Here is a 13761-nt window from a genome sequence, read left to right as displayed (position 1 = left end):
CATGGCTCTATTCACCACCATATCCATTGTTAGGTATATAAATCACTTCACTTCCTCCGAGTTCTTTCCATCTAAACTCACACTTCTAGTGATTCTTCTTTTCTTCCGTCACAGATTTGTTCGTTCCTCGTCAACAGGAAATGTTCAACAGTCTGATCAAGATGGTGTTGAAAGGAAAGAAAATAATCACGTTTTTCTCATGAGTCCTTCGATTGTACTGACGTTGACAAAATGTGACACTTTTTTCACAATCGCTACCAAAGATAAACCACCAGACGGGGCTCTGCGCTCGTCAGAAACCTCACACAGGAGACGTCAGTCTCTTTTGCCGTCGATATGTGACCTGTTATGTGACCGGAGAATACGTCATATTCTTACGAAACTGTAGATGGTCTGTATTACTGTAGATGACACGCGGGCCTGAGAAACTCAGACGAAAGATAGATATAAATCAATATGCAAAGAACTACACTTTCTCACAATATCACATAGATTCCGTACTTACTAAGTGCTGAGGTAGAGACAATAATGAAGGTTGAGTAGCTATGTCTGTGTGTGAGGGTGTCAGGTCGGGTGAGTGCGAACGACTCGCGTCCCTCACTGGCAAGTGTTATTCTGGCGAGCCTCTTCACGTATCACATCGACCCACCTCGGCAGATTAGATTGTATTAAACAAAATTTGATAAAATATCATCATCGATACGAATCTTTTTTCTTCTAGGTGTCACCTTAAACGCTAGTCACTGCTCTTCACCATGTCACAGATTTCTTTATAGTAATTTGCTGTAAGGCAAGTGTACGAGCTGGAAGAGAGGAGAGTCATCGGTTCCCAGCGAATGTCTGTCTGCGACAGGGGTATGTGATGTTTCCATGGTTCTTTGACTTGTTTATAGATGGGGTGGTTAGGGAGGTAAATGCAAGAGTTTTGGAGAGGGGCGAGTATGCAGTCTGTTGTGGATGAGAGGGTTTGGGATGTGAGTCAGTTGTTCGCCGATGATACAGCCCTAGTGGGTGATTCGAGTGAGAAACTGCAGAAGTTGGTGACTGAGTTTGGAAAAGTGTGTGAAAGGAGAAAGTTGAGAGCAGATGTGAATAAGAACAAGGTTGTTAGTTTCAGTACGGTTGAGGGACAAGTTAGTTGGGACGCAAGTTTGAATGGAGAAAAATTGGAGGTAGTGAAGTGTTTTAGATATCTGGGAGTGGACTTAGCAGCGAATAAAACCATGGGAGCGAAAGTGAGATACAGGATGAGGGAGGGGGCAAAGGTTCTGGGAGCGACGAAAAATATATGGAGGGAGAGACCGTTAATTCGGAGAGCAAAAATAGGTATGTTTAAAAGATAGCGGTTCCCACAATTTTATATAGTAGCGAGGCATGGGCTACAGATAGGGTTGTAAGGAGGAGGGTGGATGTGTTGGAAATGAAATGCACACTCCTAATCTTACAATACGCAAACTGCAGTAGATTTCTGAAGTCATCCATGCTATCACACAAATGATTTCTCATTATGTCTCCAAGACATTTCATAATATTTGACGTTAAAATGATAGGTTTAAAATCGTTGAACACTTTAGGAAATGAGATTTTGGCAATTGGCTTTATTTCTGGCAATTTCCATATGTCAGGCACCACTACGTAGCCCTTGATCTAGTGAATCGTGAATTAGTAGCTGAAGTATGTGTGACGATAATGCCAGGTGGTCAGCACAACACTGTAGTGCCTTGGCTGGCACACCGTCTGGTCCCGTGGCCTCTCCAGGCCTAATACGCGTCAGTGAGGCACCACAATACATGTTCATACGATATCACGATTCTTTCATCATTTCTTTTTCGTATAACCGACATAACATCACTGCGATCTTCGTTAAAATCATTTCTTTCAAATCTTACAAAAAATGAATTTACATCATTCACATATGTATCAGTGTTTTCTGAGTCAGGCACGTTCAGTTGTATATTATAACCACATAATGTTGTTCATCCTTTCCACGCATCTTTCACACCATGTGATCTAAATTACCTTCTCGTTGTAAGGTCTTTTTGGATCCAATATCAAGCTTTTGTCTTATTCTTAACAGAGCACGATCACTATTTTGTATAATTCTACATTTTTCATTGAGCATACATTTCATTTCTTTGTTTACCCAAGGCTTGTTGTTGTTGTTGTTGTTGTTGCTGGGATAGACAGTTATTCCTTAACTTAACATTATCATATTAAAACAAAAATGAAAACAAGAATTGAAGATGTCCAAGTTTGTATTAAGATTTACTCTGTCTCGTAGAACTGGCCAGTCAGTGCAGTTAAAGCATATGTAGTGATGAAAAGAGTGTGGTGGGAGATCAGAAGAGGGTGTTTTGAAATGGTTTGGTCACACGGAGAGAATGAGAGAGGAAAGATTGACCAAGAGGATATATGTGTCAGAGGTGGAGGGAACGAAGAGAAGTGGGAGACCAAATTGGAGATGGAAGGATGAAGTGAAAAAGATTTTGAGCGTTCGGGGCATGAACATGCAGGAGGGTGAAAGGCGTGCAAGGAATAGAGTGAATTGGAACGATGTGGTGTACCGGGGTCGATGTGCTGTCAATGGATTGAACCAGGGCATGTGAAGCGTCTCTTCTAAACCATGGAAAGTGATGTGGGACCTGGATGTGGAAAGGGAGCTGTGATTTCGGTGCATTATACATGACAGCTAGAGATTGAGTGTGAACGAATGTGGCCTTTGTGGTCTTTTCCTAGCGCTACCTCGCGCGCGTGCAGGGGGCGGGGGGTGTCATTTCATGTGTGGCGAGGTGGCGACGGAAATGAATAGAGGCAGCAAGTATGAATTATATATATTTGTATATATATATATATATATATATATATATATATATATATATATATATATATATATTATATATATATATATATATATATATATATATATATATATATATATATATATTTGTATATATATATATATATATATATATATATATATATATATATATATATATATATATATATATGAAATGTGTAGGTTAGTATATATGTGTGTGTGTGTGGACGTGTATGTATATACATGTGTATGTGGGAGGGTTGGGCCATTCTTCGCTTTCGAACATACACCTATATTTTGCCCTTGACATTTTTCTTCCACAATCATCACCTTGTCGGCCCACTATCAGCCAAACGATTATGTGAGGCAGATACCATGATGATAGCAACCAGGGGAAATACCTGGTGCGTTCGATTTAATGTCGATATTCCAATACCAGGCGCCTTGTGTGGGGCAATAACTGCTTCTGTCTGGTCACTAATGCTGGGCCGGGCGGTGTCAGCGACTCAACATACAATAGAAAACATCTTTGTATTCGCGAAATAAATCCATCAAGGATGACGAAGGAAACTTGTTTCTTTGGTTGTTTTTTCTCTCAATAATGAATCATAGTGAAGACTTGTTACCATTATATCCAGTCTTATCACTCATCTGGCTGAATATTCTCCAGTTTACCTTCGTTTACACGTCCACAGAGCTAGATGTTCTTCAGTTTACCTTTGTTTACTCGAATAAGCGCTGTTGTTATATCATAGACTGTTGTGATCCATAAAATGATGAGGTAAATTCAATTTTCCAGGCACATTTCTACTATATTTCTACAGGTTCTTATCTACTGAATGAATGAAGTCTACATGTTCAGAATGTGAGGACAGTTGGAGATGTAATCTTACCTTCATATTACGTCAGGAACTAAATCTATTTAGGATGAAGTAATTCACCACATTTTACACAACACACACAACCACTTCAGAGTCCACTACACCACACTACAGTGACACATGGGTTGACCTGTGCCAGTAATGGCAACACCGAGAACGAGCCACCATCGAGAAGAGACTGTGCCAAACTGACACACACACACACACACACACACACACACACACACACACACACACACACACACACACACACACAGTAAGCGCTAACTATTCCTATATTTATATTCAGAGTGTTAAACCACAGGAACTGTTTCCTGGTGAAGCAATGGTGCTGCCAGATGAAGCCACGATCCATAAAGCTCAGGTTTACGTAGGTTAGGTTAGGTAGAGCGACTGTATGAAGATGGTCTACAGTGAGAGTGGATGTGGTCTTATCTCCCACACAAGAGGAAAATGTGGAAGATCGTCCGGCTGGTGGTGGATGTAGCTTGACCTGGACGACCTTAGTGACCCTGGTGGGTGATAACTAAACCCAGCCAACCCACCACTGGGGTACACGACTGGTAACTGAGAAACAAGGACTGGACATCAGCAAGATCCGTATCCGTGTGAGATATTATGATGGTGAATGACTGGGGTCAATGACCGGGGTCAATGACTGAGGTCAATGACCGGGGTCAATGACTGAGGTCAATGACTGGGATCAATGACTGAGGTCAATGACAAGGATTAATGACTGCAGCTAATGACTGAGGTCTATGACTAGGGTCAGTGACTGAGGTCCATCCATAGGAAGAAAAAAAGAAAAGACAATAAACAAGAGAGCAAGACGTACCAGAAGGACGCTCTGTCACGAGAGGATTTGGGAAGGTTCAGGTGAGAAGCTCTGGCAGACGTACCCGGGAAATACGTCAACAATGAAGGTAGTGGAGGGCACGTGTGAGGGTACACGGGCGGGCCCCGGACCAGGCACGACAAACTGGAAGCCTCGGTCATATAAACACAGGAACAAGAACATCTGAGAGAAAATGTACGAATCTTGTTAGAAGGATGGAGGGAATTCATACTATAAGTTTTATGTTGGCCAGACTGGTAAGGATTTTTCTGTTAGACTCAAGCAATATAAATATAGTATAAGAACAGGACAAGAATCAAATGCCTTGTTTAATCATGTTAAAGATTATGTTCATTGTATTGACTGGAGTAATTGCCATTCAGATATTAATCTTAACTCCTGTACCACGAAAAATATCATTGAATCTTCTAATACACAAAAAAATTGTAACATTGATATTAGTGATGGGCTATATAAACTGATAGCTTTATTGTTGATAAAACTTGTAAACAGTTCCCCTTGTTGTCCACATAATAAGTTTATGATTCGCTTGGTGACAGACTTGAACGCAACCGACCTCCATTCGGATAGTCACATGTTTACCAAATATATGTATATATATATATATATATATATATATATATATATATATATATATATATAGATATAGATATAGATATAGATATGTAATCACCCCAAAGGGAAGAAAGTACTGCTGAGTTCACTATGAGACAGGTGTATTGCCAAAGACACCACAGAGGCATGATATGTCACACGTGTAGTTTTTTAAACGTTATATTAGAAAGACGATATTGTTATTCCAGAGAGGGTTGGGTTAGAAGTTATCCTGGGTAGCGAGTATGTAGCGGGGTCACCATCATCTAATTTCATAAAGGTAATAGGTCGGTAAATGGAGGCAAATGTACTTAGCAGTCAAGTCATACTATGAGCATTGGAATGAAGTTCCAACAGGTAATATCAAAGCCAAGACTATCAACATGCATAAAGTCTGGATAAAACAATTGCTTTAATGATGATGATTAAGAAGACACTTAAAGAATACCACTGTAAAATACATGTCCTTCCACCATTTGTTTTTGTACAGGTTTCGAGGTAAAAGTCCAGTCTCTATCTACATAAACTAGGGATTTAAGATGATAATGCTATCCTCCAGCAGATGCCCTCGTCTTCTAACCGTATCACTTATTATATCACCCGAAATGATAGCATAACACTATCATTCACAAGGACACTATCAACCCTTATTGACATACATTATTTACGCACCATCGTTGTAAAGTTTCAGTGTCACGTACAATGACACCAACACTCCACAGTGTCCCCACCTTGCAGAGGGAGGGAGAGGGAGGGAGAGATTCGTAAAACCAAAAAACTAATAGATCACGAATCTTCGCCACTGATTTGATAATCCATATCTCTCAAGGCAAGCTGAACCTCATCTCCCCTTAAGGTATCGTGATAAAAACCACACTATCTCTTCTCCAACATCACACTGGCTATCGAACAGAAAATGGGGTCACGGTGGAGCCTAATGGGTTGGGATATGGTACTTTAACCATGTGACAGTCAAGGGTTAGTTTATGATGACCTGGTAAGGTCATGACATCTTTCATCTGGCGACTAGGTTGATGAAGGCATACACACACAACTCAAGAACGAGGGTTCGAAATGTGACCGATGGAAGTGACCTCTTGTGTGAACTCCAACCTCCTCCTGCTCCATCACTCCAGCCTCACTCACCCCAGCCAGAACCACTGACCACGAGGGTACGACCCCTGATCAGGATGGTACGACCCCTGACCACGAGGGTAAAACCCTCGAGCAAGGTAGTACGACCCCTGAGCACGACGGTAGGACCTTGCATAGGATAACACGACCTTTCTGGACGACGGTAAGATCCTGGAGCAGGAAGGCACGACCCTAGAGGACGAAAGTGCTATCTTTAGATATATTGACCTGGCATTTGATCTGAACCTTAAAGGTCAGGTCAAATGCCAGGTCATCATGCCGAAGGGATCGTACTTCAGTACTAAAGGGTCATTTCATTTCATTCAGAGGCATCATCAGGAATCTACAAAAAAGAGAAAAAAACTACGTTACAAAACTTGGATATGAAATAGAAAACGCAAACAACATGTACATAAGAAACAAATTCGGATAAATCCTCAGTTAAAAGAACAAAAAAACACTAAAGCTACTTTAAGTGATTACAAATTAACAATATCATGAAGGGTAGTATAACCTACAACCTAAATATAGAGTATGGATACAGAAATACAGAAAAACCTACAAAACAGAAAACACAATGTGATTGGATAATCACATGTTTACCAAATGGCGTCCTAGCTTCGTCTCTTCGATGTATATGAACTGACTGTTATATTTCTCTCTTGTGTCTCCCCTGATGATGTGATTATTACACGAAAGTGCACTTGGGAACTTTTCGTGTTTCATTTTCCCCGTGGACTCATAGGAATATATATATATATATATATATATATATATATATATATATATATATATATATATATATATATATATATATATATATATACATACATATATATATATATATATATATATATATATATATATATATATATATATATATATATATATATATATATATATATATATTTTTTTTTCTTTTTTTTATTTGCTTTGTCGCTGTCTCCCGCGTTTGCGAGGTAGCGCAAGGAAACAGACGAAAGAAATGGCCCAACCCACCCCCATACACATGTATATACATACGTCCACACACGCAAATATACATACCTACACAGCTTTTCATGGTTTACCCCAGACGCTTCACATGCCCTGATTCAATCCACTGACAGCACGTCAACCCCGGTATACCACATCGATCCAATTCACTCTATTCCTTGCCCTCCTTTCACCCTCCTGCATGTTCAGGCCCCGATCACACAAAATCTTTTTCACTCCATCTTTCCACCTCCAGTTTGGTCTCCCACTTCTCGTTCCCTCCACCTTCGACACATATATCCTATTGGTCAATCTTTCCTCACTCAATCTCTCCATGTGCCCAAACCATTTCAAAACACCCTCTTCTGCTCTCTCAACCACGCTCTTTTTATTTCCACACATCTCTCTTACCCTTACGTTACTTACTCGATCAAACCACCTCACACCACACATTGTCCTCAAACATCTCATTTCCAGCACATCCATCCTCCTGCGCACAACTCTATCCATAGCCCACGCCTCGCAACCATACAACATTGTTGGAACCACTATTCCTTCAAACATACCCATTTTTTCTTTCCGAGATAATGTTCTCGACTTCCACACATTCTTCAAGGCTCCCAGAATTTTCGCCCCCTCCCCCACCCTATGATCCACTTCCGCTTCCATGGTTCCATCCGCTGCCAGATCCACTCCCAGATATCTAAAACACTTTACTTCCTCCAGTTTTTCTCCATTCAAACTTACCTCCCAATTGACTTGACCCTCACCCCTACTGTACCTAATAACCTTGCTCTTATTCACATTTACTCTTAACTTTCTTCTTTCATACACTTTACCAAACTCAGTCACCAGCTTCTGCAGTTTCTCACATGAATCAGCCACCAGTGCTGTATCATCAGCGAACAACAACTGACTCACTTCCCAAGCTCTCTCATCCCCAACAGACTTCATACTTGCCCCTCTTTCCAAAACTCTTGCATTCACCTCCCTAACAACCCCATCCATAAACAAATTAAACAACCATGGAGACATCACACACCCCTGCCGCAAACCTACATTCACTGAGAACCAATCACTTTCCTCTCTTCCTACACGTACACATGCCTTACATCCTCGATAAAAACTTTTCACTTCTTCTAACAACTTGCCTCCCACACCATATATTCTTAATACCTTCCACAGAGCATCTCTATCAACTCTATCATATGCCTTCTCCAGATCCATAAATGCTACATACAAATCCATTTGCTTTTCTAAGTATTTCTCACATACATTCTTCAAAGCAAACACCTGATCCACACATCCTCTACCACTTCTGAAACCACACTGCTCTTCCCCAATCTGATGCTCTATACATGCCTTCACCCTCTCAATCAATACACTCCCATATAATTTACCAGGAATACTCAACAAACTTATACCTCTGTAATTTGAGCACTCACTCTTATCCCCTTTGCCTTTGTACAATGGCACTATGCACGCATTCCCCCAATCCTCAGGCACCTCACCATGAGTCATACATACATTAAATAACCTTACCAACCAGTCAATGATGCAGTCACCCCCTTTTTTAATAAATTCCACTGCAATACCATCCAAACCTGCTGCCTTGCCGGCTTTCATCTTCCGCAAAGCTTTTACTACCTCTTCTCTGTTTACCAAATCATTTTCCCTAACCCTCTCACTTTGCACACCACCTCGACCAAAACACCCTATATCTGCCACTCTATCATCAAACACATTCAACAAACCTTCAAAATACTCACTCCATCTCCTTCTCACATCACCACTACTTGTTATCACCTCCCCATTTGCGCCCTTCACTGAAGTTCCCATTTGCTCCCTTGTCTTACGCACTTTATTTACCTCCTTCCAAAACATCTTTTTATTCTCCCTAAAATTTAATAATACTCTCTCACCCCAACTCTCATTTGCCCTCTTTTTCACCTCTTGCACCTTTCTCTTGACCTCCTGTCTCTTTCTTTTATACATCTCCCACTCAATTGCATATTTTCCCTGCAAAAATCGTCCAAATGCCTCTCTCTTCTCTTTCACTAATAATCTTACTTCTTCATCCCACCACTCACTACCCTTTCTAATCAACCCACCTCCCACTCTTCTCATGCCACAAGCATCTTTTGCCCAATCCATCACTGATTCCCTAAATACATCCCATTCCTTCCCCACTCCCCTTACTTCCATTGTTCTCACCTTTTTCCATTCTGTACTCAGTCTCTCCTGGTACTTCCTCACACAAGTCTCCTTCCCAAGCTCACTTACTCTCACCACCCTCTTCACCCCAACATTCACTCTTCTTTTCTGAAAACCCATACAAATCTTCACCTTAGCCTCCACAAGATAATGATCAGACATCCCTCCAGTTGCACCTCTCAGCACATTAACATCCAAAAGTCTCTCTTTCGCGCACCTGTCAATTAGCACGTAATCCAATAACGCTCTCTGGCCATCTCTCCTACTTACATAAGTATACTTATGTATATCTCGCTTTTTAAACCAGGTATTCCCAATCACCAGTCCTTTTTCAGCACATAAATCTTCAAGTTTTTCACCATTTTCATTTACAACACTGAACACCCCATGTATATCAATTATTCCCTCAACTCCCACATTACTCACCTTTGCATTCAAATCACCCATCACTATAACCCGGTCTCGTGCATCAAAACCACTAACACACTCATTCAGCTGCTCCCAAAACACTTGCCTCTCATGATCAATATATATATATATATATATATTGCAAGAGGTCGCAGTGGTGTGCGTGATCTAGTATATGCATAAAAACGCAGGAAAATGAAACACCATAAGTTCCCAGCTGCTCTTTCGTTCACAGCAGAAATCCATAAAGATTTTTTTTACAATTATGCACTTATATTACCCCAACATTCTATAACAACTGATACAGACATTTAGCTAAAAATAAGAAAAACAATGCAAAACATATTAACCTATAAACGAACTTGTATATGGGTTTGAGGACAAATGTTTGTCTTGATGTTGAAAATATCTTTCTAGTTTACCAAAACTAAAGGCAATCTAATCATCGTAGCCGTTGCTATCAAAGAAAATAATGATGAAAATAAATGAATAAAAGTTGCAGAAAATACTTTAGTTACTCATACATTAGATCTTTTTCTTTGTTTTATATTCTTAGAAAATGAAACTTTTTAATAGGTAACTAATGTATCTAAAAATTGTGAGTGCGTTCCAATTTGTTGGGTAAAAATTCCTATTGTTACAGTTATGTTTATATAGATATTTAACATTGAATATAAACGATTTTGCTTCAGCTATACGCTCTGTTCTCAAGATAAAGGATCGTTGACTAAGGTGTGAAAAACATTCATCAAGTCAACCAACAGAAGTGTTTGAATAGCCGTTGGTGAATCAAATATCAATATTCTAGTTTGTAGGAGATTCATTTTTGTACAAGTGGCCTTAAGACAGACTACTTCCCTCAGAGAAAAATCATCATAAGTAAGTTGTAGATGATATATCTGGAGGATAGAGGAAAGAATCGTGCTTGCAGACCTCTATCACGATGCTTGCAGACCCATCACAATGCTTTCATAACCTATCACTAGGTTTTAAATCCTAACAAAATGCTTCCAGATCCTTTCACGATGTTTCTGCACCGTATTACGTGGTTCTCATGCCTCATAACTATGTTTCCACACCTCATCACCATGCTTTACCACCTCATTATAATGCTTCCACTTTCCAGGCTCCGCCACGATGCTTTCATTCTCCTTCACCAGGATGATAAGATGAAAGTGTTTTGGGAGGAGTCAAGTGAGTGTGTGAGCAGTGTTCATGATGTGGCAGGTGAGGGTATACTTCCACGACTTGGGGTATTCAGTGATGGGAATAGTCAAGGTGAACAACTTGTGGAGATTTGTGCTGAAAAAGAAATGGTGATTATGACTACCTACCTGGTTCAGACAGAGGGACGTACATCCGTGCAGGTGGGTGAGCAGGAGAGACGGTCAACGGGCATCATTGGTTTGCAGACTAACTGATAAGTGTGCACGAGAGAGAATCGTGGTTGTGTTTGTTTTGAAAAGAATAGCTGGTGGGATTTCTGATCATTGCCAGATGGAGGTGATGGTGAGGCTCTGCAGAGGTTTTCGGGAAAGAGGAAAATAATATGAGTGAGAGGAGTGTGGTGAAATCAAACCAGCCTGGAAAAGACACGTCTATGAAGTAATACCTGAGAGAGACTGGTTACACGGCGGAAAAAGAAGAGAGTAAACGGAACAAAGAAAACGGTTGAGGAATGAGAGATATTTAGGAAAGCAGTGCTGGCACGCGCGAGAGAAGATGGGTGAGAAAGAGTAGTGAATGGTGGCATGACGAGTTAAAGTTGCTAGTGAAAGAAAAAAGAAAAGTGTTTTGACGTCGCTGCAGGAGGTCAAGAGGGGGGTGCAGAGGTTGAAAAAGAGGGCAAATAAAAATTGGGGTATGCGAGAATCAGTAAACTTTAGGAAAAAAAAGAAAAAATATATCGGAAGGAGGTTAATAAAGTGCGAAAAACAATTAAACATTGGTAAATGGGGCAAATGGGGAAGTGGTAATAGGTTGTAATGAAGTGAGGAGAAGATGGAATGAGTCTTTCAATGGAATGTGAATGTATATGATGATAGGGTAAAAAAAAATTTTGTGTTTAGGCTTGGATGGCATGCGAAGCTAGAGAGTCATGGAGAGTGGATTGATGAAGAGAGAAGAGTTGGTGAAAGCTTTGCGTAAGATGAAATGTGGCAAGGCAGCTGGAGTGGATCATAAAGCAGTTGTTGTGTTGTTGATCGGTTTCTTCATATTTTCATTATACGCATAAATCATGGTGAGGTGCCTGAGGATTGGCGAAATGCATGTATGGAGCCATTGTGTTAAAGGTGAGTGTTCATACTGCTATGGAGCAGGAAAGTGAGTGTAACTAGTAAGTTGTATGGGAGGGTATTGATTGAGAAGGCATGTAGAGAGCATCAGATTTGGGAGGAACAATGTGGTTTTAAGAGTAGTGAAGGATGTGTGGATCAGGTGTTTGCTTTAAAGAATGTATGTGAGAAATGCTTAGAAAAACAGAAAGATTTGTATGTGGCATTCATGGATCTCGAGAACGCATATGATGAGTTGATAGAGATGCCTTGTGGAAGGTCTTAAGAATATATTGTGTAGGAGGTAAGCTCCTAGAAGCAGTGAGATTTTATCAAAGGTGTAAGGAGTGTGTACGAGCAGGAATAGTGGAGAATAAATGGTTACAAGAGTAGGTTGGTCCACGTAGGGGATGTGTGATGTCAACAGGACTGTTTGATTTGTTAATGGGTAAGATGGTAATGGAGATAAATGCAAGGATATAGGAGAGAAAGGTGAGTATACAATGAGCAGGTGAAGGTTCTGGGAGCTTTGAGGAATGTGTAGAAAGAGAGGTCGTTATCCGGAAGGGTTGTATGGATGCGCGACATGGGATATGGATAAGGATGTATGAGGGAGGGTGGATGTATAGGGGAGGGTGGATGTGTTGCAAATGAAATGTTTAAAGGCAATGTGTAGTATGGGACGGTTTGATCGAGTAAGTGATAAAAGGGTAAGAGAGATGTGTGGTAATAAAAAGAAAAAGGACTAACGTTTTAGAAGTGGAGGGAATAAGGGGAACAGGTCAACCAAATATGATATGGAAGGATGGAGTGTAAAGAGTTATCGGAGTTTGAACATACAGGAGGGTGAAAGGCGTGCACAGGATAATGTGAATTGGATCAATATGGTATACAAAGAGCGATGCGTTATCAATAGACATATGAATCAACTGGTGGGAACCATGAAGAGGTCTGTGGTGCCTGGTTATGATTACGGGTCTGTGGTTCCGGTGCATTACACCGAACGAGTAAATGCCTTTCCCTGTCTGTTCCTGGCGCTTCCGCTAACGCAGGAAACGGCGAATAAGAATATATATATATATATATATATATATATATATATATATATATATATATATATATATATATATATATATATATATATATAAACATACAATCCAGGAAACCTTTTAGTAGGTTCCTTCAGCTTAGAAGCTGAGCTGGTCCACACAGGAGCAGGGAAGTGATGGATGCCTCTGAGATGAGCGCTCAGTTTCCCGCCCCTGATGATGATGATGGCGTCGCAACCTTGTGGAAGGTGAGTCTTCCCTCGGGGGTCTACCACATGTAGGCGATGGCCGCTGAGGTACGTGTGAATGTGTGTAAATTTCGTGCTGTTCTTAGTTTCCTACTGAGTTTTGATATCATATATACCCCGTACCTTGTTTTGATTCATTAGAAAAATATATATTATCTGTACTGCGTTTTCCCTGCGGAAGTATATGGTTCATGGCAGAAAGCTGGACTGTCATATGAAAATTACCGAATCGAAAATTATTGAAACAATGGACTGGCAACTCATAAATGTCTGATGTATCTATGATTGTCCTTCATGACGACCCTTCG

At 40.4% G+C, this 13761-nt stretch overlaps 1 protein-coding gene across 1 annotated transcript in view; it reads right to left on the bottom strand.

Moving 5' to 3' along the window:
* The window catches only part of LOC139746204 (aminopeptidase N-like), a 34488-nt gene extending 33870 nt beyond the window's left edge, over window positions 1-618 (bottom strand). Inside the window, 1 exon segment of the mRNA XM_071657140.1 lies at window positions 506-618. The gene's annotated coding sequence lies outside the window, so the exon portion shown is untranslated.
* Window positions 619-13761: the final 13143 nt, after the last annotated feature.

The sequence above is a fragment of the Panulirus ornatus genome, chromosome 4 (genome assembly GCF_036320965.1).
Source record: "Panulirus ornatus isolate Po-2019 chromosome 4, ASM3632096v1, whole genome shotgun sequence".
Classification (NCBI taxonomy): domain Eukaryota; kingdom Metazoa; phylum Arthropoda; class Malacostraca; order Decapoda; family Palinuridae; genus Panulirus; species Panulirus ornatus.
Note: the sequence above shows the minus strand (reverse complement) of the source record. Positions and strands in the feature narration are given on the sequence as shown.